This window comes from Macaca nemestrina, chromosome 1 (genome assembly GCF_043159975.1).
Source record: "Macaca nemestrina isolate mMacNem1 chromosome 1, mMacNem.hap1, whole genome shotgun sequence".
NCBI lineage: Eukaryota > Metazoa > Chordata > Mammalia > Primates > Cercopithecidae > Macaca > Macaca nemestrina.
In genome coordinates, this window is record NC_092125.1 from 142,381,152 (window position 1) to 142,406,371 (window position 25,220).

Consider the following 25,220-nt stretch of genomic DNA (forward strand, 5'->3'; position numbering starts at 1 on the left):
AGAAGTCAAATTGTCCCTGTTTGCGGATGACATGATTGTATACTTAGAAAACCCCATCATCTCACTCCAAAATCTCCTTAAACTGATAAGCAACTTCAGCAAAGTCTCAGGATACAAAATTAATGTGCAAAAATCACAAGCATTCTTATACACCAGTAACAGACAGAGAGCCAAATCATGAATGAACTTCCATTCACAATTGCTTCAAAGAGAATAAAATACCTAGGAATCCAACTTACAAGGGATGTAAAGGACCTCTTCGAGGAGAACTACAAACCACTGCTCAGTGAAATAAGAGGACACAAACAAATGGAAGAACATACCATGCTCATGGATAGGAAGAATCAATATCGTGAAAATAGCCATACTGCCCAAGGTAACTTATAGATTCAATGCCATCTCCATCAACCTACCAATGACTTTCTTCACAGAATTGGAAAAAACTGCTTTAAAGTTCATATGGAACCAAAAAGGAGCCCGCATTGCCAAGACAATTCTACGTCAAAAGAATAAAGCTGGAGCCATCATGCCACCTGACTTCAAACTGTCCTACAAGGCTACAGTAACCAAAACAGCATGGTACTTCTACCAAAACAGAGATATAGACCAATGGAACAGAACAGAGCCCTCAGAAATAATACCACACATCTACAGCCATCTGATCTTTGACAAACCTGACAAAAACAAGAAATGGGGAAAGGATTCCCTATTTAATTAATGGTGCTGGGAAAATTGGCTAGCCATAAGTAGAAAGCTGAAACTGGATCCTTTCCTTACTCCTTATACAAAAATTAATTCAAGATGGATTAGAGACTTAAATGTTAGACCTAAAACCATAAAAACCCTAGAAGAAAACCTAGGTAATACCATTCAGGACATAGGCATGGGCAAGGAATTCATGTCTAAAACACCAAAAGCAACGGCAACAAAAGCCAAAATTGACAAATGGGATCTAATTAAACTAAAGAGATTTTGCACAGCAAAAGAAACTACCATCAGAGTGAACAGGCAACCTACAGAATGGGAGAAAATTTTTGCAACCTACTCATCTGACAAAGGGCTAATATCCAGAACCTACAAAGAACTCAATCAAATTTACAAGAAAAAAACAACTCCATCAAAAAGTGGGCAAAGGATATGAACAGACATTTCTCAAAAGAAGACATGCATACAGCCAACAGGCACATGAAAAAATGCTCATCATTACTTGCCATCAGAGAAATGCAAATCAAAACCACCATGAGATACCATCTCACACCAGTTAGAATGGCAATCATTAAAAAGTCAGGAAACAGCAGGTGCTAGAGAGGATGTGGAGAAATAGGAACACTTTTACACTGTTGGTGGGACTGTAATCTAGTTCAACCATTGTGGAAGACAGTGTGGCAATTCCTCAAGGATCTAGAACTAGAAATACCATTTGACCGAGCCATCCCATTACTGGGTATACACCCAAAGGATTATAAATCATGCTGCTATAAAGACACATGCACACATATGTTTACTGTGGCACTATTCACAATAGCAAAGACTTGGAATCAACCCAAATGGCCATCAGTGACAGATTGGATTAAGAAAATGTGGCACATATACACCATGGAATACTATGCAGTCAGAAAAAAGGATGAGTTCGTGTCCTTTGTAGGGACATGGATGCAGCTGGAAACCATCATTCTCAGCAAACTATCACAAGAACAGAAAACCAAACACCGCATGTTCTCACTCATAAGTGGAAATTGAACAATGAGATCAACTGGACATGGGAAAGGGAACATCACACACCGGGGCCTATTATGGGGAGGGGGGTGGGGGGAGGGATGGCATTGGGAGTTATACCTGATGTAAACGATGAGTTGATGGTGCTGACGTTTTGATGGATGCAGCACACCAACATGGCACAAGTATACATATGTAACAAACCTGCACATTGTGCACATGTACCCTAGAACTTAAAGTATAATTTTAAAAAATGCTAAAGAAAGCATTAAATTCAGATCAGAAAGAGTTCTGGGGAAAGGAACGCCCCACCTTGAAAATAATGATGGTAGGTTAACATATAGCAACGATGAAGTAGAACTTCTCTACTCCTATTTTACTACCTTTTTTCCCCCCTGGGCAAAGAAATGGCCCATCAGAGTTGAGTGGAAAAGGTAGAAATAATAAGGAATTGCAGGCCCAACTTGTTTAAGATTCCATCTAAATCACTGTATCCCAAGGGATGGTAATATCATATTGATTGAGAAAACAGGTTTCGGAGTCAGATATATCTAGCATCTACTGTGTTCTCCTGGCAAATAGTTTAACGGCAATAAATTTCTGTTGTAAATACCTCATAGGGTTAGGGTGATAATTCAGCTAAAGCACTTTAACATAGTATCTGGGACATAATAAATACATGCAACTATTCATTTTATCATTTGGTATTTTCATTGACTAGCTGAAATGACGTCAGTAATCTTTAAGAAATTCTGCAAAAAGAGTAAATATCATGAATACTCAATAAGACTAGAACTAATAATTTTAAAGATAGTTTTTTTAGTTTCCAAAGTAAGTAATGATCTTAGTAACAGTATGAGTTCAGTAAGAAGAGGCCATACCAACATAAGTGCATTTTCCTTTTCCTAAAGTGCTACTTACTGGAAATCAAAAGAATTTTATGTACAGAGAGTATTCAGATTTCAGCATGACCAAAAATCTCATGAAAGAGTCTTGTGAAAGAACTGTGGGCTGCTTGTCACAGACAGAGGGTTTTTTAACTTGCTGAATAACCCAAATGGTGCTAGTTAAGAAATATTCCAAATCAAGAAAAAATTTATTAGGAAGAATAACTTAGAAGGTGGTCCCTCAGCCCTAAATTTTTCAAGAGTTTCACCAATGACTGTTACGCTGACTTCTGTAGCATGCTGATCGATGAAATGATTGAGACAAAATTCAAATTCAAAATATTCTGAAATGGCTGAAACAATAGATCAAGTCCAACACTATGAAGTTTGTACACAAAAAGTCTAGTGTTTTACTTTGGTCCAGTATCAAACTGTTTAAGCAGAAGATGGGTTACATGTCTCAGAAGCTTGTATTATTTAAAAGTTTTATTCAAGAGCAAGGCCAGGTCAACCTAAAGTAATAAAAAAAGGTCAGAATATAGTTTAAAGAGAATTTATTCAAACACAAATGTTGAGGGATACATCCTGGGACACACTTCCAAGTTGCCTTGGGACATGCCCTGGAGAACAAAAGAGCAGTTCAAGTTTTTAAAGAAAAAAAAGAACAAATCAGGAGGAGAGATGATTACAAAAAGTTATTTGTCAGTAATTCTCATTGGTTTACAAAAATAACACTGGGTGGTGATTGATTATACATTGCTAAATTATAGGTGTATGATATTTTATAGCTATTTGGCATCAAGATGGTCTAGGGCCCACATAACAAGTGTCTTTAAGAGGTAATTATTTAGCTCAAGAGGGAGTGAGACAGGACTGATGTTACATTTTAAATGCCTTTCTGGGCCTGATAATTTAAAGGGGCTCATATTCCTCATGTAAAACGTTTTTTTTTTTCTTTTTTATTTACCCCCTTTTGATGAAAATCTTTCTTCTTGAAAGCACCTGTGATCAAAATCTAACTGTCCAAGTGTCCCTTGTCACTGGGAAGGCTCATTTCCAGAGAGTCCTGGCCCATGTCAAAGGGGGAAAGGGAGGCAGTCTCAGTAAGGATTTTTTTTTAAGAGTCCCCCAAAGCTCATTTGGGATGGCATCACAGAGTGGCAAAAGTGAGAACTTGGTCAAGCCATTGATTTATGTAGCTGCTGTTGCCTGCTGAAACATAAACACCATGATTTAATTTTCTCAGAAATAACACATATGGATTATAACCAAAAAGAAAATTGGTATGCCAGAATGGAAAAACAAAAACCCCCAAATCTCTTTCTTTAGGGAGCCATTACAAACATTGTGAAGATAATTGAACCCAGGTGGTTCTTTAGAAACTTGTTGTAGCCATGAAATAATTCAGGATTTAGTCCAAATGGTAGGAAAATTTTAAAACTCAGAAACAACGATAAGGGCTAGAATCTAATAACAGGTGTGCTATAGTTTTTATCTGAAACTTAATTTCTCTCTCCTGTTTCCCATTTCTACCAAAGATAAATCTTAGTGGGACCAATCTACTTGTAAAATAAGTTTTAGTATTATGTTTGGCCTGATTATTTGCATAAAGTATAACAAGAATAGTGATTGACCATATAGGCTTCTTTTTTCATTTTTTATTTTTATTTTTTTTTCTGTACTTAGTCTGTTCACAAGTCTTCTTTTTAAGTTGGCTTTGCTGGAATTATTTCATAAGGAATTTCAGATTAGACTTTTAAAAGCCTCCTGAAGTTATAAAGCCAAGCCAAGGATTCACCATCAGACTGTGCCTTTAATACCTGTATGAACTGGGTGAATTCCTTTCTTTTTGAGATCCCCAAATATCTTGAGGTTCCTGGCCCTATCAAAAAACAACATTTTTCACTTACAACAAGGTCAGGAACCTTGTAAGAGAACCATGTAGACAGGGTACAGTCTATAAAGTCAACTTTAATTCCTCAAACCAGTCTCGTCGTATCTGAAAAGATGTCATTCCAGTCAAAGCCTTAGGGAAATTACCAGTGTCTCCAATATGTCCTGTTACAAAAGAAAACAGATTTTTATTGAACTTATGTAAATTCCTATATTGTTATAAAATAAGAATACTTGCAAACAGTTTCTGAATTCTGGAGGAATCAGGTAGAGAGAAAGGCAAATATTTCCATTTTTGTTCACAAAAGTATACTTTGCTGGGTATTATGGCTCATGCCCATAAACCCAACACTTTGGTAGGCTGAGGCAGATGGATCCCTTGAAGCCAGGAGTTTGAGATTAGCCTGGCCAACAGGGCAAAACCCTGTCTCTACTAAAAATATAAAATTAGCTGGGTGTGGTGGCACACACATGTAATCCCAACTACATTGGAGGATGAGGCATGAGAATCACTTGAACCCAGGAGCCAGGAGGCGGAGGTTGCAGTGAGCTGAGGTTGCATCACTGCACTCTAGCCTGAGTGACAGAGTGAGACCCTGTCTAAAAAAAAAAAAAAAAAATATATATATATATATATATATATATATATATACACACACACACACACATACACACACATATATACACACTTAGCCCAAATTAGCTCAAAAGAAAAAAAGTTTGACTCTGGAAAACAAAACGTATTACTGCTTCAGGTGGAGCCCTTTAATGAATAGGACAAAGAAAGTATTTGCAGTTTCTGGGGCCAAATATTTAAATATGTAAAAAGCAGGCACAATTGGAGGGCAACACATCTAAATCTTTAAAAATCAAGGATGCCACTTTTATATTGAATCCTGGCTCCCCAGAAAAGAAGGAAACACCATGACACCAGGCCATGACACAGGCTTCCACAGTGTACCTCACTACAAAGACATTCTCCTGGCTGGTAGGTAACCCAATGTCAATCAGTCCCCTCTGTGAACAGCCCATCCCCCATAAGAGTTTTATCCCTTGGTGGTGAGTCCATACCTGCACTTTTATTTAAATGCACAAGGACTGGTTTTTTTGTTTGTTTGTTTGTTTGAGATGGAGTATTGCTCTGTCACCCAGGCTGGAGTGCAGTGGCATGATCTCGGCTCACTACAACCTCTGCCTCCCAGGTTCAACTGATTTTCCTGCCTCAGCCTACTGAGTAGCTGGGACTACAGGCATGCCCCAACATGCCTGGCTAATTATTTTGCATTTTTAGTAGAGACAGCGTTTCATCATGTTGGTCAGACTGGTCTTGAACTCCTGACCTCAAATTATCTACCTGACTCAAATTATCCAGCCATTCCACCTGGGATCCAAGGATTTTTATAATTTTGAGTTTTACATTTAAGTCTTTAATCCATCTTGAGTTAATTTTTGTATAAGGTGTAAGGAAGGGGTCTGGTTTCCATTTTCTGCATATGGCTAACCAGTTTTCCCATCACCATATATTAAATAGGGAATCTTTTCCCCATTGCTTGTTTTTGTCATGTTTTATAAGGATCAGATGGTTGTAGAGGTGTGGTCTTATTTCTGAGATCTCTATTCTGTTCCATTGGTCTGTGTGTCTGTTGTTGTACCAGTACCATGATGTTTTGGTTACTATAGCCTTGTAGCATAGTTTGAAATCAGGCAGCATTATACCTCCAACTTTGTTCTTTTTGCTTAGAATTGTCTTGGCTATATGGGCTCTTTTTTGGTTCCATATGAATTTTAAAGTAGCTTTTTCTAAATATGTGAAGAATGTCAATAGTTGTTTAATAGAAATAGTATTGAATCTATTGAATATATAAGGGTGGACATGGCTCACACCTGTAATCCCAGCACTTTGGGAGGCCAAGGTGGGCAGATCACCTGAGGTCGGGAATTCAAAACCAGCCTCACCAACATGGTGAAACCCTGTCTCTACTAAAAATACAAAATTAGCTGGGCATGGTGGCACATGCCTGTAATCCCAGCTACTCGGGAGGCTGAGGCAGGAGAATTGCTTGAACCTAGGAGGCAGAGACTACAGTGAGCCGAGATTGTGCCATTACACTCCAGCCTGGGCAACAACAGTGAAACTCCATCTCAAAAAACGAAACAAAAAAGCATTGATTCTATATATTATTTTGGGCAGTATGGCCATCTAGGCAATACCATTTAGGACATAGGCACTGACAAAGATTTCATGATGAAAACATCAAAAGCAATTGTAACAAAAGCAAAAATTGACAAATGGAATTGAATTAAACTAAAGAACTCTGCACAGCAAAATATACTATCGTCAGAGTGAACAGACAACCTAGAGAATGGGAGAAAATTTTTGCAATCTATCCATCTGACAAAGATCTCATATCCAGAATCTATGAGGAACTGAAACAAATTTACAAGAAAAAAAACAACCCCATTAAAAAGTGGGCAAAGGACATGAAGAGACACTTCTCAAAAGAAGACATACATGTGGCCAACAAACATAAAAAAAGCTCAAAATCACTGATCATTAGAGAAATACAAATCAAAACCACAATAAGATACCATCTCATGCCAGTCAGAATGGTGGTTATTAAAAAGTCAAGAAACAACAGATGCTGGTGAGGTTGTGGAGAAATACGAATGCTTTTACACTGTTGGTGGGAATGTAAATTAGTTCAACCATTGTGGAAGACAGTGTGGTGATTCCTCAAAGACCTGGAGGCAGAAATACCATTTGACTCAGCAATCCCATTCCTGGGTATATACCCAAAAGAATATAAATCATTCTATTATAAAGATACATGCACACGTATGTTCATTGCATCACTATTCACAATAGCAAAGACATGGAATCAACCCAGAGGCCTATTAGTGGTAGACTGGATAAAGAAAATGTGGTAATGTGGCACATATACACCACAAAATACTATGCAGCCATAAAAGGGACTGGGGTAATGTCCTTCGCAGGGACATGGATGGAGCTGGAAGCCATTATCCTCAGCAAACTAACACAGGAACAGAAAACCAAACACCGCATGTTCTCACTGATAAGTAGGAGCTGAACAATGAGAGCACACGGACACACTGTGGTCTGCTGGGAGTGGGTGAAGGGAGGGAGAGCATCAGGATAAATACCTAATGCATGTGGGGCTTAATACCTACGTGACTGGTTGATAGGTGCAGCAAAGTAAACCCGCCTTTGCAAAACTATAACTGAGGAGATTATAAAAGTGAAAGAAATCAGACCTAACTGATTCCATCTTGCTTCTAACCTTTAACCTGTCCTTGTTCATCTTGGGGCCTAGGTCAAACTAACTTTGGGAAGGAATTCAGTTTATGGTTTGACTCTGAAACAAAATTGGTAACAGCTCTTTCCTGAAAAACACCCCTTCTTGCCTAGAAACCAGTCTGCCTTTGCAGAACTAGCAAATTAGCTACAAGATTAGAAATTCCAGTTTAGGGGTTGTGCAGCCTCTGGCTCCAAGAGTCTGAACCTCCCCAAATTGCTCCTGGGATAATATCACTATTATAAAACCTAAAGTCAGTGCTTGAGATATTTTGCAGACCCTATACTTGATGGATCAGCTGATACCACACAGACTGGTAATCTGGCTCAACCAGTTCTGCCATCCCACCCAGGAACAGAAGACAGCAAGAAAAACTCACTTGGAACCCTTATGATTCCATTTCCAACCTGACCAATCAGCACTCCCCACTTCCCAAGCCCCTACCCGCCAAATCTCTGATCCCTGAATGCTCAGGTAGACTGATTTGATTAATAATACAACTCTGGGGCCAGACGCGGTGGCTCATGCCTGTAATCCCAGCACTTTGGGGGGCCAAGGAGGGTGGATCACCTGAGATCAGGAGTTTGAGACCAGCCTGGCCAACATGGTGAAACCTCATCTCTACTAAAAATATTTTTAAAAGTTAGGCAGGCGTGGTGGTGCACGCCTGTAATCCCAGCTACTCAGGAGGCTGAGGCAGGAGAATTACTTGAATCCCGGAGGCGGAGGTTGCCGTGAGCTGAGATCGCGCCATTGCACTCCAGCCTGGGCTACAAGAGCGAAACTCCATCTCAAAACAAAAACAAAAACAAAAATCAAACGAAACAACAACAAAAAAAACCTCCACTCTCCCGCACAGCGAGCCCAGCATGAATTACTCTTTCTCCATTGCAATTCCCCTGTCTTGATAAATTGGTTCTGTCTAGGCAGCAGGCAAAGTGAACCCCTTGAGCGGTTATGGCACTATGGCACACATTTACCTTTGTAACAAATCTGCACATCCTGCACCTATATCCTGGAACTTAAAATAAAATTAAAATGTAAAAAAAGACTAAATAATAAATGCACAAGGAAAGGGGTATTCCCTTGTGGTGACTACCATTCATTGCAACTTTAACCACCCAGTGGGTTCACCTTACCGGGTGCCTAGAAAGAATCAGTTTATCAAGACAGGGGAATTGCAATGGTGAAAGAGTAATTGACACAGAACCGGGTGTGCAGGGTGACCAGAGTTTTATTGTTACTCAAATCAGTCCCCTGGAACATTCGGAGATCAGAGTTTTTAAGGATAATTTGGGGTATGGGCTCGGAAATTGGGGAGTGCTGATTGGTTGGGTTGAAGATAAAATCACAGGGGGTGGAAGTGAGTTCTTGCTGACTTCCCTTCCTGGGTGGGATGGCAAAATTGGTTGTGCCAGATAATCAGTCTGGATGATGTCATCTGCTGCATTGGAATGTAGGGCCTGCAAAATATCTCAAGCACTAATCTTAGGTTTTACAACAGTGATGTTATTCCCCGGAGAAATTTGGGGAGGTTCGGACTCTTGCAGCCAGAGGCTGCATGACCCCTAAACTGTGATATCTAATTTTGAAGCTAATTTGTTAGTCCTACAAAGGCAGACTGGTCCCCAGGCAAGAAGGGTTTTTTGGGGAAAGAGCTATTATCCATTTCGTTTCGGAGTTTAAACTATAAACTAAATTCCTTCCCAAGGCTAGTTCGGCCTACACCCAGGAATGAACAAAGGTAGTTTAGAAGTTAGAAGGAAGATGGGGTCGATTAGGTCTGATCTCTTTCATGACATAATTTCCTCAATTATGATCTTTGCAAAGGCGATTTCATAACCACTGTCAGCCACCTCCCAGACTGCAGCCCTCACCAGTGATCCACCAGTCATCACACATAGAAAAGCGTATTGTCTCACAGTCTCACCAGTAATCCCTGGTACCCCTAAAAGCCAAAGAGATCGGGTAATTGATGTAAAAGACAGTAGAGTTTAGACTTGAGAGGAACATGTCCATGACTCTTCAGACTCCACAGGAAGGCAGAAGACCTTAAAAAGGGATGAGTGGTGACTCTTTCTGTGTCCCTTAAGAGGTCTGAGTCATTAGAGTTTCTCTCAGATTTCTTTTCTTCTTCTTCTTCTTTTTTTTTTTTTTTTTGAGATGGAGTTTTGCTCTTGTTGCTCAGGCTGGAGTGCAATGGCTCAGTCTTGGCTCACTGCAACCTCTGCCTCCCGAGTTCAAGCAATTCTCCTGCCTCAGCCTTTCAAGTAGCTGGGATTACAGGCACATGCCACCATGCCCAGCTAATTTTTGTATTTTTAGTAGAGATGGGGTTTCATCATGTTGGTCAGGCTGGTCTTGAACTTCTGACCTCAAGTGATCCACCCGCCTCAGCCTCCCAAAGTGCTGGAATTACAAGCATGAGCCACCACACCAGGCCTAGATTTCTTCACATAGCACTGAAGACAACAAAGAGGGAGGATCTTGAATATCAGCTTTTAACTAAGCTGACCTCTGTCCATAGAACACCTTTTTAAAAATCCTTTTAAATATCTTATTGTCAGATTTTAGCCAGGACAAACAGCTGAAATTCCTGGATTTTGAACTTTTTTTTTTTTTTAAACTGAAGGTACCCTCCCAAGTGACTCACTAAACCAATAAGCCTTAAATAAGGTTATACATTCACCAAGGACACAGGAAGCATCTCCAAAGAGGTGCAAAGCAGTCCTTATAAAATCTAGAACCACCCCAAAAATGGTTCAAAGAAAGGAAGGTTTTGCTCCTTTTTAGCCACAAAAGGAGGATAACCCACATTGATCTGGTCATATTTTTCAGGGTCTCAGCTTCTCAGTTGACCATTTATACACAAGGCCCAAAAGCTCTGTTTGCCCCCACAGATAGAAGAAGACAGGAAACCAAAAGCCGTTCATAGAAGGGGAAGGGATCAATAACAAATGGGTGCTCCAAAAGATCAAAAGTCACACAAATATCAAAACAAATGAACTGGTTCCCTGACTGGGAATTGAACCAAGCCATGGCAGTGAAAGCACAGAATTTTAACTACCAGACTACACGGTGGAGCAGCTCCAAAGCAGGCCATTTGAACTTATGAAGGACTTTAGCTTTGTTTTAGATTCTGGCTCTTCAATTTTGCCAAATTTCTAAGGCTAGCCATGACACTATTATTTGTCTTTTTAAAAAATTTTTTTTGATCTCCCACAAATACAAATAAGGCAATTGCTTAGAATGAGAGATATCTTTTTAAAATTTAGGAGTCATTCTAATTTAAAGGATCCATCTTTTGGCCACCAATGATTAGACTTTCCAGTGGTGTACTTATTCCAGTAGCAACTCAATCCAGTTATTATAGCAAAAATTATACCAGAGTCCCTACACCCAAGACTAGTCACACAAATATTTTCTCCTATTAATCAACATTTTGCAGAGGAAACAGAAGCAAACAGTGATTTTGGATGGTAATATCTACTCAATCTGTTAACAGTGGAGAGTGTCCAGGTTCTTGGGGTCTTGAAGAAAGAACTGGACAAAATGCACAAACAAAGCAAGGAGGGAATGAAGGGATTTATTGAAAATGAAAGTATACTCCACAGTGTGGGAGCAGGCCTGAGCATAGGGGCTCAAAGACCCCATTACAGAGTTTTTGTGGATGTTGAGGATTCCATTGGTTACTTGGGGTATGGCTTATGTAAATGGAGAGGATGAAGTAAAGTTATAAAGTCATTTACTTGGCCTATGTCCTATGGAGAGGATATTTCCTGTCATAGCTAAAGTGTGAATCAGCCTTATGTTCCCTGCCTCCAGACCCTACTTTCCTGCCTCATCTTCCCCCTGAGAGATGTGATCCCCATAAATATTTATGGGAGGCAGAGGGACCAATGGTCTTTTTTTATGTAACCGCTTCATGCTGGCTTTGGACATAGTCCCTAACTATTGGGGATCACGTATCTCTTGCCCTTCTCGGTCTGGTGGAGGCAGGGTTGGTAGCTCCCTGATGGTCAGGGGTGGTGTCTTCACCTGGAACTGGCTGGAACCTTTGTTACATGATCATCTGAAGCTTGATGATCTCTAGGTGAGAAGAAATGAATTTGGTAAAAAATTTTAATGGGAACTTCAGGGAGTGGATACCTATGCTGTCAGAAATGTTTTTTATAGAGATTTGCAGGAGAAAAAATAAACCCTGGTCTATTTTAGAATCTATGTGTTTCTTTAAATTCTTAGCATGAGCAACTCCATTTTGGTTTGGCTTGGTTTGTTGGGGCCTACTGCATGAGTTTAGTCCAAAACAATGGATTCCCATAATTTTGTTTAAAAAAATTTCCCCTTTTTAGTCATGCTCTCACTTAGGTGAGAGTGTAACCAAAACTTAGGGCCTTAGTGCCACTCTCAGTTACCAACATTTTGAGTTTCTGGTCTCAGCACATCATTTATAGGTGTCTTCACGGTTGCACATTTTTTTAAGCTCCTGTTATTCCCCTTGAAGAGAGACTATATGACATTCTAGAGATGGTGCATGCAAGCATTTAAAACCTTTGAGAGAATACAGCACACCAGGGAGACTATTATTATGACTATTGGGAGGATAATACCAAGAGTTTGGAGTATGCGCCTTACCCAAGGTCCCCATAAACTGAAACTCCTAAAATAAAATAGATCAAAGAATGAGCTAAAGAGTTTACTTGCTTAACTCAGCAAATTCTTTGTCAATCCCTTACCACTGAATTTCTGTAATCTTCATTTGATGTATTTCTGAATAGGACAGAAGTGCCAGCAGCTACACAGGTACTTTTCTGTTTAGCTAATTCTATTGTTTAGCATAACTTTCACAAGACAATTTAAAGTCTGTTGTGTAACTGTATGCTTTACAGTAGAATTTGCTGTACAGCATATCAGCAGGATACATTTCTAATCATTGCTTCTTTTACTGTAAACCATGGAAAAAGGACCTACCAAATGATGCCCTTTTAGAAGAGTGAAAGCCTTCTGGCATTGTTTTCTTTAACCCATGATGTGGGTTAACAGGAGTGAACCAGTGTTTTGTTTTTGACTGATTATGAGGAAACATATGTACCATTAACGTTTCCTACCTACATTGGGCCTTTATTCTTTATCAATCAAAGTATAAGGTAATCCATGTATAAGGCTGGCTGCAAACTCCTTCACAAATAAAAGTACACCCCATTAGTGCACAAAACAGACCCCTTTTTCACTTCCACTCTTCATAGAGGCATAAGCAAGAAAAAACATTCAAGATAAGAGTTTCATGACAATAGAAGTCTTAATCTGTGAATTTGGGAAAAGCTGTTCACATCAAGGATGCCACCTTCTTCTTAGAAAAAATTTCCCTTGTTAGCTTTACCTCAAGGGTTCCAATGAGTGCATAGTTCCAAAAGTGTGGAGGGACCCTTCTCGGTTGCAAGACCATGAACCTAAAGCCCAAAATCCCAAAGTTTTGTTGTAGTGTGGATGGCAAGGAGAGTATGTCTCTGATGTTTCCAGATGATTCAAACTGTAAAAAGCTAGTTTTGGCCGGGCGCGGTGGCTCACGCCTGTAATCCCAGCACTTTGGGAGGCCGAGGCGGGCGGATCACAAGGTCAGGAGATCGAGACCATGGTGAAACCCCGTCTCTACTAAAAAAAATACAAAAAATGAGCCGGGCGCGGTGGCGGGCGCCTGTAGTTCCAGCTACTCGGGAGGCTGAGGCAGGAGAATGGCGTGAACCCGGGAGGCGGAGCTTGCAGTGAGCCAGGATAGCGCCACTGCACTCCAGCTTGGGCGACAGAGCGAGACTCTGTCTCAAAAAAAAAAAAAAAAAAAAAAAAAAAGCTAGTTTTTACCTGGTGAAAAATACACTGTAGCATAATAATCTACTGTTATAACATCAACCCTCTTGCAGGGGAAAGCTTTTATACAACCAGAAAAATTGCATTAAAAATAACAATTGAATGAAATCCCTTTATAAAATGTTTAAATGGCCCACCAGGTGACCAAATGTACCTGAAGCTTTAATTGTTTTCCCAGGAATATGGGATCAAGCATTAGTTATAAACTATTTCAAACAATTTCAGTATTAGCTGGTTTAACATGAAAGTATTTTCTTGATATTTAAGTTTTTGTTTTACTTGGGTTAGTAGCTTTGTACAAGGAAATTTGGTTATTACTGTGGTACATAATAACTGTAATTGTGATTAGTAGTATATACTTAGACATTAGAATTTTAGAAATTCCATATAATTTTGGAATATATATTAGTATTATTCACAAAAATATAACCTAAAGAATATTGAACATTATTTTGGCAATCCCATGTACCTAAACACATCAAATAATCCTTTTTACCTCTTTTCTGGATGTTTTCAGGGGCCTTTTGATCCATCCAGAAAGCCAGGCATTAGGAAAGACAATTTTGAAATGGAAGTTTGATTTTGGAATTCCAGATTATGGTTAATTATTTATTTTGCCAAAATAATGACAGAAATTTTAAAGAAGCAAGAACCTTTTATAACCTTAAAAGACATACACACACACACACGCATTCTACTGTTCTTACACACCTTGCATGTAAAACTGTTTCTAATAGTCTTAATTGCATGTTACAATGGCAACTCTTAGAAATTTTAACTTTAATGTAGTAAAACCTGGTAAGTTATGTTCTGATAAGGTTTGACTCTTGCCAGCATAGCTAGGGCATGGCCAACTCCATATGCGTGTCCCCAGGTCTTACCTAGCTGGAAAGCAGTCAAGTTAAACAATTTTCAAAAGCCAAAGAAGCAGTTTATGACCTTAAAGCATTTAGCAAACCAATGTTTGAACATAATTTAGAACACATTTACATTTTGAAGGCAATTGTATTTTACCAATAATCTTTAAAACCATCTTTATTTCCCAAAGATTGCTAAAGTCAAGTGAACTAAAAAGCATTACACTTTCTATTTTTCTGACAAAATATTTAAGTTCTTATTACTAAACCAATTAATTTAAAACTTCACAGAGGAGATTAACCAGTTTACACAGAGCAAAAGAGGTAAGAGACTCACTGGTAAGATATTCTTACCCTGCTGGGCCTAAACTGTAGACCCTGGCCAACAGATGAAATGAGTAGTCAGACACAGGCATACAGTGTAAGAGCAGCTAGGTGATTGTCTCACTCTAGTGGCCAGAGAGGAGCTCAGGAGCTCCTTGCTTTTATTCAGTGTAGATACAATGCCAAAAACCTGGAGCCAACACAACCTGCAGGTAATTAACATTTGTTGTTCCCCTGTCAGGGAATGCATGAATGATCAAAGATCAGTTCCTGGTCAACATAAGTAAACAAGCCTGTTTAAGACAAATTTCCCCACACTCCCTTGTACCTACTCCTTGCCCTCTGCCTCAGGGTTATAGAACAGCTGCCTTCAGCTATTCTCCCCCAGGGTTCTACAGAACCTGCCAACCTTTCAGAGGTTTGCGTCCTTTCCCTATAGTTTTTCTACCACTGTGACTGATCTCCTACGTCTCTCCCTTTTCTGTTTTTTGCATCAGGTTTTGTTGATTGAGGCGTATAGATGTGCACAGTGATAACCTTGACAGGTGCAGCAGTTACAGCTCATGTTCCAGCTTTGCATCCTAGAACCAGTAAATAACATAGACAAACATCAGTATAATCAGTTTTGTTCTTTTCCAGTCAAGGAGTGATATGTAGTGTTACTTGGCACCTCAGTCCAATGTATGCCATTACTGATGGACCCCACTGGGGGCATGTCAGTCCTTCCCAGCCGATCAGTCACATTGTTAGAGGCTGGGAAGGGGGTGCCCAAGTAGCAGGGTTGAAAAAAGGTGGATCTAGAAGATGGACCCAATAGGCTGTAGCAGGTACAGGTGGCAGGCAAAGTGAGATAATAAAAAAGGTTAATACCCTATGAGAGTTGCAATGTACAACAGAAAACATAGCTAGGAACAAATTATCTGGAGTGAATGGTGTCTGTGTCTGGCACAGGATTTGCTTGGCCTCCTGAGTTGTCTTCTTCAGCATCCCCCAGGTAATATATGGGGCCTGTGTCATCCAAGGAAGCTGCATCGTCCAGGCTCGTGGGTCCTGCAGGGTGGGTCATTTTCTTCATTTCTGGTACCAGATTGGGTGCCAGTCATGCCATGTTAAGGTTTGATGCACTGTGCTGAAATCCAAAGAGGACCTCAGGGGATGTGAACACAAGCATATCCTCTTCCCCACATTAGCAAATCATTTGGCCCACACCATACACTACTATTTACATTTCCATAAAACTGAAGGTTTTATATCTTGAATGTTTTTTGCAAAGTGCTTTTCCATAGTTGATTGAAATTAATCATCTAAATTTAAGAAATTAAGGGTAAATAAGGCTTGTACCAATAGTATTGCAGGATCTTTACTCATATTCCCCCTTTTTTGTTTTCTGAGCATGTTTTTAAGGGTAAAATGGGCACATTCCACTACGGCCTGTCCTTGGGGTTATATGGGATACCTGTGGAATGTTGGACCTTCCATTGTTGACACAATTGTTGAAATTGTGAGCTGGTGTAAGCCAGACCACTATCAGTTTTAATCTTTGTGGGCCACCCCATAAACACAAAGGTTAAGAGATGTTTAATGACATATCAGGCTGACTCTCTAGGAAGAGCATGAGCACTAATTAGGTGGGAATTGGTATCAATGGATACATGTACATATCTTAGTTTTCCAAATTCAGGGATATGCATAACATGATTTACCATAACTGACTAGCTTCTAGTCCTCTAGGGTTAACACCTGTTGAAGGGGGGGAACGTGCCTGTGAGATGGCAATCTGGGCACTGTAAAATAATTTGTTTTGCTAGTCTTTGGCTAAGTTGAAATTGTTTAGATAAATTTCTCCAATTCTGATGAAGAAACAGATGTGATTGTGTGGCTTGGTCAAGTAGTGACATCATGACCTGCAAATCTGCTTGATCATTGCCATGAGCCAGGGGGCCAGGTAGTGAGCTGTGAGCCTGAATGTGCGTGATAAAGACAAGATGTATTCATTGAATTAGCAATTGCTGAAGTCAAAGAAAAAGGGGACTCAGGGTGGGCTCAAGAGTAGACTTAATGAGGGCTGTTTCAAGGTTTTGCAATAAATAAACAGAGTAAGCAGAGTCACTAACAATATTGATGGGCTGAGCGGAAAAGGTTTCCAGGGCCAATATTAGGGCTTCAACCTCAGTTCTCTGAGTGCTAGTAAATCCAGAGTAAGGGAGTTATGCAGTTCCCACCAGATAGCTGCTTTTCCATTTTTACCAGAGCCATCAGTAAAAAGCATTAAAGTGTTAGGTATGGGGGAGTGAACTACTTTTGTAGGTGTAACTACAGGAGTATGAAATAAGAACTGGAGTCGTTTATCAGCAGAAAGAGCATGTTCTAAATGGCCCACATAATCAGAGAGTGCGATCTGAAGGTCTAGAGATAGGGGCAGGACTGCTTCAAATTGTTTTTTACTTAAGGGTATTCTTATGATGTCAGGGTCATAACCTTGCAACTGATTGAAAATTGTCTGCTATGGCGTCAATTAATCCTTTCATAAATGGGCGAGCAGCTTTGGTTTCTCTAAAGCTTTTTCTTTTTTCTCTGTAAGTGTTGAAAGTAATGAATTCATGTACCCGATTGCCTTGTTGATCTTGCATCACCAGGCAGGCCAAGAGCTCCCCTTCTAATACCGCTTGCTTAAGACAGGATCCCATAACTGTAATGTATCCCTTGCCTTCTTTCCAATTTATTGGGGAAGGGGGTTTAGGGAAAATTTCCATCTCCTCTGTGGCACCTTTACCCCGTAACAGTGGGGCTGAGGGAGAAGGAGGAGGTGGTAAGGTATATGATGGTCCCTCTTCCCTTCCCTTTTTAGGCTCTTCTGTGTAGAACAGGGCCAAAGCAGCCTTAATTAAGGCCCATAACATTAAAGATGTTACTGGGACCCATTGTCCTTGTACATGATGTCATTTAAGATTTCTTCCCACTTGTTCCCAGAGCTCCAGGTCTAGCATGCCTTCTTCTGGGAACCATGGGTTATGGGAAACAACAGTCAGCATTAGGTCCCTTAATTGGGCCTCTGAGACTGTGGCTCCACTAGCTTTAAGCAGCTGTTTCAATACTTTTATATACTGCTGCTGTTGAGCTGATAACTGTTGTCCCATTGTGTCCAGAATTGGTGGGTTTTTGGTCTCGCTGACTTTAAGAATGAAGCCGCGGACCCTTGTGGTGAGTGTTACAGTTCTTAAAGATGGTGTGTCCGGAGTTTGTTCCTTCAGATGTTCAGACATGTCTGGAGTTTGTTCCTTCAGATGTTCAGACATCTCTAGAGTTTCTTCCTTCTGGTGGGTTTGTGGTTTCGCTGACTTCAATAGTGAAGCTGCAGACCTTCATGGCGTTACAGCTCTTAAAAGCAACACATCTGAAGTTGTCCATTCCTTCTGGTGGGTTCGTGGTCTCGCTGGCTTCAGGAGTGAAGCTACGGACCTTCACGATGATTGTTACAGCTCTTAAAGGCAGTGCATCTGGAGTTGTTCATTCCTTCCATCCGGAGTTGTTTGTCCCTCCTGGTGGGTTTGTGGTCTCACTGGCTTCAGGAGTGAAGCTGCAGACCTTCACAGTGAGTGTTACAGCTCTTAAAGGTGGGGTGGACCCAAAAAGTGAGCAGCAGCAAGATTTATTGCAAAGAGCAAAAGAGCAAAGCTTCCACAGCGTGGAAGGGGACCAGAGCAGGTAGCTGCTGCTGGCTTGGGCAGCCTGCTTTTATCCCCTTATCTGGCCCCACCTACATCCTGCTGATTGGTCCATTTTACAAAGAGCTGATTGGTCTGTTTTACAGAGAGCTGATTGGTCCATTTTGACAGGGTGCTGATTGGTGCCTTTACAATCCCTGAGCTAGACACAGAGTGCTGATTGGTGCATTTACAATCCTCTAGCTAGACATAAAAGTTCTCCAAGTCCCCACTAGATTAGCTAGACACAGCACTGATTGGTGCGTTTACAAACCTTGAGCTAGAGGCTGAGTGCTGACTGGTGCATTTACAATCCTCTAGCTAGACATAAAAGTTCTCCAAGACCCCACCCGACTCAGGAGCCCAGCTGGCTTTGTCTAGTGGATCCCCTGCCAGGGCTGTGGGCGGAGCTGCCCACCAGTCCCACACCACGTGCCTGCACTCCTCAGCCCTTGGGTGGTTGATGGGACCCAGTGCCGCGGAGCAGGGGGTGGTACCTGTCAGAGAGGTTCTGGCCACATGGGAGCCCACCATGGGGGGCTTGGGCACGGCAGGCTACAGGTCCCAAGCCCTGCCCCGCAGGGAGGTAGCAAAGGCCCAGCGAGAATTCGAGCGCGATGCAGGTGGGGTGGCATTGCTGGAGGACCCAGCGCACCCTCTGCAGCTGCTGGCCTGGGTGCTAAGCCCCTCACTGCCTGGGGCCAGTAGTGCCGGCCAGCTGCTCTGAGTGTGGGGCCTGCAGAGCCCGCACCCACCCAGAACTCACGCTGGCCTGCGAGCACCTTGCGCAGCCTCAGTTTCTGCCTATGTCTCTCCCTCCACACTTTCCCGCAAGCAGAGGGAGCCGGTTCTGGCCTTGGCCAGCCCAGAGAGGGACTCCCACAGTGCAGTGGTGGGCTGAAGGGCTCCTCAAGCATGGCCAGAGTGGGTGAAAAGGCCAAGGAGGTGCCCAGAGCAAGTGAGGGCTGCCAGCATGCTGTCACTTCTCACCATCATGAAACCCTAGCTTGCAAATCCCCTCAAACTTGGAAATCCCCAATGGGCACCAATTACTCACTGCGCAGTCACTTCACTTTCATTTTCGAGGGTTCCATTGTGATCCATTGCAGCATTCCTCTCATGGGGTACCACCTGCCAGGCCTGTGCTGCAGACCCTGGCTGATGGATGAAATGAGTACTCAGACACAGGTATGCAGTGTAAGAGCAGCTAGGTGGCTGCCTGGCTCTAGTGGCCAGAGAGCAGCCCTGAGAAGCTGGAGCTGCTTGCTTTCATTCAGTGCAGGCACAATGCCGAAAACCTGGAGCCAACACAACCTGCAGGTAATTAACATTTATTGTTCCCCTTTCAAGGAACATCATGCACATGGATGATGAAAGTTCAGCTCCTGGTCAACATATGTAAACAAGCTGTTTAAGATAAATTCCCCCACATTCCCTTGTACTTACTCCTTGCCATCTGCTTCAGGGTCATAGAACAGCTGTCTTCAGCTATTCTGCCCCAAAGCCATGCAGAACCATCCAACCTTTCCGAATATTTGTGTCTTTTCTCTACAGTTTTTCCACCACTCTGACTGATCTCCTATGTTACCCTTTTGCCAGCATGCCAGGTTTCTGGGTTTTTTCTCCCTGAGTGGCCCTGGCAACCCTGTTTGACTATATGCAAACAAACACAATGCCATGAATTAAGAATATTCATAGATATTTTACAAATTTTGGAGAAACTAGTTAGAGAGAGAAATATGACTCAAATTCTATTTGTAAGGGTATACTCAACATACATAAAGTAGCCTAAAATCTGAAGCCTAAATCTGAAAGTAACCTAAAGAAGCCAAAAATCTGAAAAGTTAGTTTAAGGATAAAAAGCTGGTGTGCTCCATTAATTCCTGCAGCCTTACAAAGTAGCTCAGGAATTCCAGACAAAAGGAATGAATGACAACTTGCTAGGAATGCATAGGAAACAAAATAAACTATTCACAGAACCAAATAAAAGCCTTCCACTAGCATGATTTTTTATATATGGATACACAAGCAAAGCCAGAGGAGAATAGACAGCCAACAAATGAACACTAGAAGCAAAAATAAATACAAAAAAACCAAACCTAAATTTTCATACTCAATTTGCCCTGAAGGCTACAGTGTTACATAGGGCCCCCAAAACCCCACATATTGAATACTTTAATATGCAATTCAATATCCTTAAGTTCATCAATATCATTATACATTCTGTGCAATCAAGAAATTCACTGTAGGCACATGACCAATAAGTACTCTAGCACTATCCACACAAAACAGTGAACGTAGTGTGAAGCAATGCAAACATGTATGTGAAATTTGGCTCCATGCTAAATCCAGCTTCATGCTTAACTATACTAAAAAAGAATTGCCAAACTGCCAATGCATTTTTACAATATTTCTTACTTTAATCAACACTAAGAGTTTTAACTATGAAAACGTTAATTAGCCAAATGTTTCCAATTCTTTATCATGTTTTGAAGAATATTTTATTATTTAAACTTTTTCCACTCCTTTCTCCCCTATTTAATGATTCCTTACTATACTGTCTCATAAATAACATTCACAAATCTGTAATTTGAACTAACTTTTAGATAACTTCTGAATTAGACAAAAGTACTATTTTTCCACTAATAACAGAATGCTTTATGGCACATTTTGTATGCAGAATTACGTGTTAACTAGAATTTTATCCTTAGTAACCTACAACTTTAGTGAAACCCTAAAACTCAAGAAATCCTGAACTATTAGACACGGGCATTTATACATAAGAACAACTCCACAATTTTAGAAATATTCCTTCATATTACAACCCATTTTAAATTGGAAAAGACCCAGCTATCAAATGAGCATTAAAAATAACTTTAAGATTTTAATTTACACAAAGTTTACCTAAAACAATTATCCTATTCACTGTACTTAATTTTTTATTTTTAACAAGGGAGACAGGAGACATCAATCAACATATGTAAAACAAACATTGGTTTGGTCCCGAAAGGCAGGACAACTCTAGGCCAGGAGGGGGCTCAGAGGCTTTCAGATCACAGGCGGGAAACAAACGGTTGCATTCTTTTGAGTTTCTGATTAGTCTTTCCAAAGGAAGCAATCAGATATGCATTTATCTCCGTGAGACTTTGAATAGAATGGGAGGCAGGCTCACACCAAGCAACTTCCAGCTTGAATTAACACTGATGTTTAAAAATATCAGCCAGCCACTGTGGCTCACGCCTGTCCACTTTGGGAGGCTGAAGCAGGTGGATCACGAGGTTAGGAGTTTGAGACCAGCCTGCCCAATATGGTGAAACCCCAACTCTACTAAAAATGTAAAAATTAGACAGGCATGGTGGCACACATCTGTAGTCTCAGTTACTTGGGAGGCTAAGGCAGAAGAATTGCTTGAACCCAGGAAGTGGACATTGCAGTGAACTGAGATCACACCACTGCACTCCAACCTGGCAACAGAGTGAGATTACGTCTAAAACAAACAAACAAACAAACAAACAAACAAAAAACCCAACAGGCCAGGCATGGTGGCTCATGCCTGTAATCCTAGCACTCTGGGAGGCTGAGGCCAGTGGATCACTTGAGGTCAGGAGTTTGAAACCAGCAAGGCCAACATGGTGAAACACTATCTCTATTAAAAATTCAAAAAAATAGCTGCGTGTGGTGGTGGGTGCCTATAATTCCAGCTACTCGGGAGGCTGAGGCAGTGGAATTCCTTAATCCTGGGAGGCAGAAGTTGCAGTGAGCCAAGATCGCATCACTGCAGTCCAGCCTGGGCAACAGAGCAAGACTCCATCTCAAAAAAAAAAAAAAAAAAAAAATCTAGCAAAGGCAAACATAAAATTCAGACAAACTGTATGCTGACAACTCTGCAGGCCTTTCTATTTTTATTCCACCAATAATTTTAAAGCAAGCTTGTTTAATAAAATTATGCTTAAGTCACATGAACTTAAAAATTGCTTAGGCTTATTTACTTGATTTACGAGTGTTCTTTTACTTATAAGCCAATTTGGTAGACACAACATATAATAAGTGTACATACAAATAAACATATCTAGACATGTATACACACACATAAAAGAAGATCCAATAGCTTGGAATCTTAGCCATGAGATAGCAACACAAGCTTGCCAGTTTTACTTTGCCTCAATAGATAATCCAAGAAAGGCTGTGAACCAAAGTTTTGGGTAAAGCAGTCTCCATGGCAGTTTGTTTTTTAAAGGCTAAACCTCCCCAGACTCCAAGGAGCATGGGAGCCAAAGAGTATCAAAGTAGGGTGTCACATGTTAACCAGGCCCCCTGCTTAGAACAGCAGCACAAAAACCCGGATACATGCAATGCCATCCCACTTTCCCATTAGACAGTAAACTTCAGATTCTAAGCAATTTTGGGGCCAAGCAGCATTGCAACTGTGAGACAAAATTCTAAGAAGGGTTTAATACTAGATCTCAGAACCTCTACCAACAGTGTCCTCTTTGGAGAGTTTGAGGTCCTGAGGATCCCCCAGAGCATCCTCCTATGGGGTCCAATCTTAGAGTTCCAGACATCTCTGGCCTTACTTAGGTGGACACCAGTGCCACTTTCCATGCAGTTCCCCCAGAGCCTACTATGAGCTTTCCTTTGGTACCTGGGTGTAATCTCTGACTTTTTGCATCCTTATAATTTGATAAGGCCATACTTTCCCATGCTTTCCATTCCATGAACTTTAATGATAGGAACTGGAAGTTGGGTGTGTTTCCTTTGCCCTTAGTCAGTTGAATAAGGGAAAGGAAGAATTTAGCATAAGAAAAGAAGGTTTAAGTCACCTGAAACATGTATGAGTTTGCTCCAAGCTGTGCCTCATAGGAATCAAGGACCATGCACAGAAATGATTTTTTTTTTAAATGGTCCTTTCCCCTTCAGGGAGCGTGATTGTTCCCATTTGTTCCTAGGCCTTTGGGCAATACCAACAAGTGACCTCAGCCAATTGCCCAAAATTTCCAAAGAGCTACTAGGAAACAGCCACTCAAAGACTGAAAAAGACCCAGGTTTCTTAAACAAATTGGCAGTGGTGGTCAGGTTATCCACACGGAAACCCCTTAGTTTCACTGGCCATGGTCAGAGGCCTGCAGTTGCTTCTAGGTTTAGGTGCTGCCCACCAAGCGTCCTGGTTTGAAAAGGAAAAGAGATTTCTCTGTATGGAGCTGAAAGGAGAAGGAGAAAGGAGAAGAATAAATCGATGCTTTGGGCTTACCTCGTCCTCTGGGGTAGCTCACCAAAATATGTTAACGGTGGAGGGTGTCCAGGTTCTTGCCATCTTGAACAAAGAATTGGACAAAACACACAAACAAAGCAAGGAAGGAATGAAGGGATTTATTGAAAATGAAAGTACACTCCACAGTGTGGGAGCGGGCCTGAGCATAGGGGCTCAAAGGCCCCGTTACAGAATGTTAGGGAGTTTAAATACCCTCTAGAGGATTCCATTGGTTACTTGGGGTAACCCTATTGTTAGGTATGAGTTCTAAATTTCTTTTCAAAGAATTAACATGTCAGTATGTTCAATTCTTTGCCTTCTACTTTTAAGCTTAACTTCCTCATAAAGCAACCCTTTTTGATTACCTACTCCACCCTGACTCATTCTGATCACCTGCTCCACCCTAACTCATTTCCATCACCTGCTCCACCCTAACTCATTCCGATTACCTGCTCCACTCTGACTCATTCCAATTACCTGCTACCTGCTCTGCCCCGACTACCGCCAAAGCATTCACCCCCTCATTCTCTTTAAATTAGCCAATCGGAATTAATTTAGCCTGTGCAGTCTAACCCTAGCCAATAGGGGAATGACACAGCAGCAGGGACCATGTGCGTCAGGGATAAGAACCCCGTCCCCTCCCTTGTCCAAGTGTGCACTCACCATTTCTCCATCTGTAAGGGTGCACCCTTCTATAGAAGTAACTTGCCTTGCTGAGAATTAAAAAGAAAATTTTTTATTCGAGTGCTATTTCTTTTGTGGCACCAAAACTCTATATATAACAATTTGGGTGCTCATCTGGGATTACATTTCCCTCCTGGAGGGTCTTTGGTTCTATCTCCTGAGGAGGCACGCCCCACCCCCTTGTGGTGGCCTCAGGAGTGAGAAATCAAGACCCACCCAGTGTGAAGAATAACCCCAGCTCTCAGCAATGGGCGGGGTGGGGGTGGGGGGAACTGACCAGTGACCTAGTTTGAAGGATCATCACACACTGCAGTGACAACTCTGTTCACAGACCAAACAAGGAGAAGCTGCAGGAACCAATAAAGTACCTCCTTGGTGGCCAGATTCTGGAGGGCTCAGTGTGTGAATGATCACAAACAACCCTGCTTGCGGTGTTGTGTTGTTCATGTGAATGGTGACAAGTCCTACTGCTGGACCGAGTGAGTGGGTGTTCTCCGCGGTTCCATAGCTACCTCATATGGCTTAGGGCAGGTCCTGCTGTGGGATTTATACCAGCACACCAACACTAAGAAGTGCCTAATTCTCCCTTGAGGAAGCAGCCAGAGAGGACAGCACAAGTGGGAAGTGTGCAAAGGACCTTCAGCGGGGGAAAGGAGGGAAACAGATCAACCTCCCAGGACAAGTAAGGCAAGACACCTCCTAGTTTAAGGGGTTGAGCCTTACAGGAC

General features: G+C 41.4%; 1 long non-coding RNA gene across 3 annotated transcripts; it reads right to left on the reverse strand.

Moving 5' to 3' along the window:
* Nucleotides 1–1,768: 1,768 nt before the first annotated feature.
* Nucleotides 1,769–24,408, reverse strand: LOC105482841 (uncharacterized). 3 transcript variants are annotated; one of them, XR_987921.3, is made up of 4 exons: nt 14,172–14,644; nt 12,919–12,988; nt 4,514–4,661; nt 1,769–3,812 (listed from the first exon to the last, which is right to left on the reverse strand). It is a non-coding gene; the product is annotated as an uncharacterized lncRNA (long non-coding RNA). The 3 variants fall into 3 exon arrangements; XR_011614602.1 differs by lacking the exons at nt 1,769–3,812; nt 14,172–14,644 and adding an exon at nt 23,809–24,408 and having other exon boundaries at nt 3,821–4,661; XR_011614595.1 differs by lacking the exon at nt 1,769–3,812 and having other exon boundaries at nt 3,821–4,661.
* Nucleotides 24,409–25,220: the final 812 nt, after the last annotated feature.